The following is a 4,635-nucleotide window of genomic DNA, read 5'->3' as shown; positions in this document are numbered from 1 at the left end:
TGGCCACAGATTCCGGGTTCCGACAAGATGGAACTGCTCCTCATCAAACTTCTTTGAGAAGTTTTATGAGGGAATTCTTTGTTTCTCTTGGCCCTAAATGTCCAAGAAGGCAAAGTGAATTTTTTGTGCATTGGAATCTCGCATCAGATTCTATGGAGACTCGGCTATGGGTTCTTGGTAAAAGAACTAAAACCCTCTATTCCTGACTCAACGCTTTCAGATAGAGGTTTCGTTGTCCAGGCAGGGTACTTACGTTTTTATCTACAGAAGAAGGAATGGTTTAAACGTTTGCCTACAGAGTCTTTGGGATGCGATGAGGGCTCGAAATGCTTCCCAGAAGGTATTCAGAGGGATACAATAAAGAGCTAGAAATCAGGAGTCCTCCCAATTTCAGCTCGGAGTCTCCTTCGACTTCCAAGCTCCTTCCCTTCCTTCGGACAAGGATAGGGAAGATTCTGCAACGAGGAACTTCATCAACAGATAGGAAGAGATCTCGTTAGCAATGGAAGGATTCAAGAAGGATCCTCCTCGGAGTAAGACACTTGTCTCTTGTACTGTTAGATATCCTATCGTCTAATGGATGTAGCTGACTACAATCACCTCCCCTTGCCGGAGAGGCCAAAAGCTCAAAGTGGAAGAATTTCTTCCACCCTTCTCCAGTCTCCTGATAAACTATTGATCGAGGTTGAAATTTTGGCACTTATCGTGATTTATATGAAATTATTTCAAAACTTATAAAAGCTACAACCATGGGTTGTTTTCTTTGTTGTATTCTACATGAAACTGCGCACATTTTCATATATAAAACTCTATGCAACGGATAAAACGATGCAAACATTACGACAATCTGACGAAAGAATTTCTGATTTTTTCAGCAGAGTTACAGCGCGGACATAAGGAAAAAGTTTTTTCAAAAATTCACCATAAATCAAAATATTGTGCTAGACTTCCAATTTGTTGCAAAATGAAGGTAAATGATTGAATATTACTCGAATGTAAGAGTTTTAGCTTACAATTGCGTTTTTCGAGAATTTCGGTTGAGTCAAAGTTGACCAAAGGTTGAAATTTTGGCACTTATCGTTATTTATATGAAAATATTTCAAAACTGATAAAAGCTACAACCATGGGTGTTATTTGTTGTATTCTAAATGAAATTGCGCACATTTTCATATGTAAAACTCTATGTAACGGCTAATATAAAACGGTGCAAACATTACGACAATCTGACGAAAGAATTTCTGATTTTTTCGGCAGAGTTACCGCGCGGACATAAGGAAAATGTTTTAAAAAAAAAAATTCACCATAAATCGAAATATTGTGCTAGAGACTTCCAATTTGTTGCAAAATGAAGGTAAATGATTGAATATTACTAGAATGTAAGAGTTTTAGCTTACAATTACGGTTTTCGACCATTACGTTTGAATCAAAGTTGACCAAAGGTTGAAATTGTGGCACTTATCGTGATTTATATGAACATATTTCAAAACTGATAAAAGCTACAACCATAGGTTGTTTTTTGTTGTATTCTAAATGAAATTGCACACATTTTCATATATAAAACTCTATGTAACGGCTAATATAAAAACTGTGCAAAAATTACGACAAAGTGACGAAATAATTTCTGAAATGTGTCGCTGATGGTTTTTAGTGTGAGAAGACTGGGTAACGCTTGTAAACAAAACAATAGCTTGATCCGAGAACTCCCAGCATCCCTTGATTCAAAATTTTTTGCCAAGTAGGCCTATAACTATTTTTCTGCGAATATTTAAAAAAACTTTTTTAGCGTCGATATTTTATGTCAATTAAGCACTCGACAGACAATTTTTGTCGACGTAAAATACGTCCAATAGGTGTTTTAAGTGTTAAACCAGGTACCATCAATTAAGTTTACTCTAGAATTGGAAAAAGACAATTGCCTCCTTTTTCTTAGATGTTTTGATACATAGAGAACTAGATCAATGTAAATTCAGTATTTATAGGAAACCAACAACTTAACCTATGTTCATTTTTATTCAGGCCACCATCTTATTCAAAATATAAATTTTTTCTAGTATGTTTTTACGACCATTTCGCATTATCAGTCCCCAATATTTGGATCAAGAAATTGAATACATAGGAAAAAAGGAAAAGATTGATTTATGTTATCCTTCACATATATTAGATATTTGCTATAATAAAGACCACAAAAAGTTTTATAGTGTAAGTTACACAGAAAGAAAATTCTAAGAACATTCTCAGTTTGCCTTATTTTAACGGATTTGAAACCAAATCATTGTTAAAATCCTTTAAGGTCAACCTTGTTTTTTCCTATAATAACATACTAAATGGCCCCAGGGAAAGCAACAATATAATATATAAAATTCCATGTATGGACTCCCCCTCCTTTTATCTCGGACAATTGAGCTAGGGCTTGGAATCAAGATTAAAACAGCATAAATATTCTATCAAAACTGGGCAAACATCTAATGCAATATTCATTCATTTAAGTGAAAATAACCACCAGATGAATTGGATTGGTAGTTCAGTAATTGCAAGATCAAAAGATGTCTTATCACGAAATCTTTTAGAATCTGCCATTATACAACTTACTTCCCATTGTGATTTTAATATAAGTCGTGGCCTGTTTCATTTAGACCTTGTATTTGTAACATGTTTAAGAATGACCTCAAAGATATAATCACAGACTTAAATACAAATTAGTTTCCTTAAAGATATTTCTTTGTATATGTATGTTTAGTATGTTTTGTGAATAAGTTTTTGTTTACCAAAGATCTGAATGTGGTCATCTGCTACCCTGTATAATCCTTTAATTAATTGTTTTGTCCCTGTATCTGAGCATACCAATGTTTATGCTTGTTTGGAAAGGTTACTCAGTCTCCATGTGTTGGATTCTAGGTACTAATCTCCTAATAATCCCTATTAGTCACTTAAACGACCCTTCCTTGTACTATCAGTTTCTCGTGTGAGTCAGTTTGTCTACTAAGTAAAGGACATTGAGTTGAAAGATCTTGCAGTTACTCTGTTGTTTATCTTTACTTCGTGGACTGTACCTTTATATATATATATATATATATATATATATATATATATATATATATATGCTATATATATCTATATATATATATATATATATATATATATATCTATATATATATATATATATATATATATATATATATATCTATATATAGATATATATATATATATATATATATATAAAGATATATATATATATATTATATATATATAAATATATATATATATATATATAATATAGAATATATATTATCTATATATATATATAATATATATATATATATATATATATATATATCTATATCTATATTATATATATATATATATATATTACTATATAAATATATATAGATATATATCATATATATAATATATGTCTATATATATGTATCTAATGTATTATATATATATATATATATCATATAAATATATATATTATATTATAGATATAGATATATATCTATATATATAGCAGATAATAAGAAAGGGAGAATGTAGGTATCGGTTCAATAATATATAACAGATCTATTAGATATATAATATATGATCTATATCTTATCTATATATATATATAATCTATATATTTATATATAATCTATATATAATATATTTATCTATCTATATATCTATCGATATATATATATATATATATATATATAGATAATATATATATATATAAATTATATATTAATTAACTTATATATATATATATAGATAAGTATATTATAGATAGATATATATGTAATATTATTTATAATTAAGATATTATAATTATATGATTAGATATATTATCTATATATAGTATATATATTTATATATACATATTAATTAAAAAAAGAAAATTTAGAAAAAAAATTATATATAGATATAGATATTATATCCTATAAGATATACAGGTATATTATTCAAATATTCTATACAGATATATAATACTAGATATATAATATATATATATATATATATATATATATATATATATATATATATATATATATGATATATTATATATATATATATATATATATATCTATATATATATATATAGATATATATATATATATATATATATATATGATATATATCTATATATATATATAGATATAGATATATATAAGGATATATATATAAGATATCGATATATATATATAGATATCATATATATATATATATATATATAATATATAAATATATATATATATATATATATATATATATATATATATATACTATATATATATATATAGAATATATATAATATATATATATATATATATATATATATTATATATATATATATAGATATATATATATATCTATATCTATATTATATCTAGATATAATATATATAATATATATATATATATATATATCTAGTATATCTAAATACTATATATATATATATATATAGATATATATATATATATATATATATAGATATATATATAGTATATAAATATATATATATATATATATATATCTGTATATATATATTAGGGCTTGTGCCTTGTATGATAAGGCGCCCTATGAGGTAATGTTAGACTTGCGATAATCTTACGCTAAGTCGGTTGGTATTGCACTTCCATCTTCAATGGAGTGTTT

Source organism: Macrobrachium nipponense, chromosome 15 (genome assembly GCF_015104395.2).
Source record: "Macrobrachium nipponense isolate FS-2020 chromosome 15, ASM1510439v2, whole genome shotgun sequence".
In the NCBI taxonomy this organism is placed as follows: domain Eukaryota; kingdom Metazoa; phylum Arthropoda; class Malacostraca; order Decapoda; family Palaemonidae; genus Macrobrachium; species Macrobrachium nipponense.
This window is presented reverse-complemented; position numbering follows the sequence as displayed.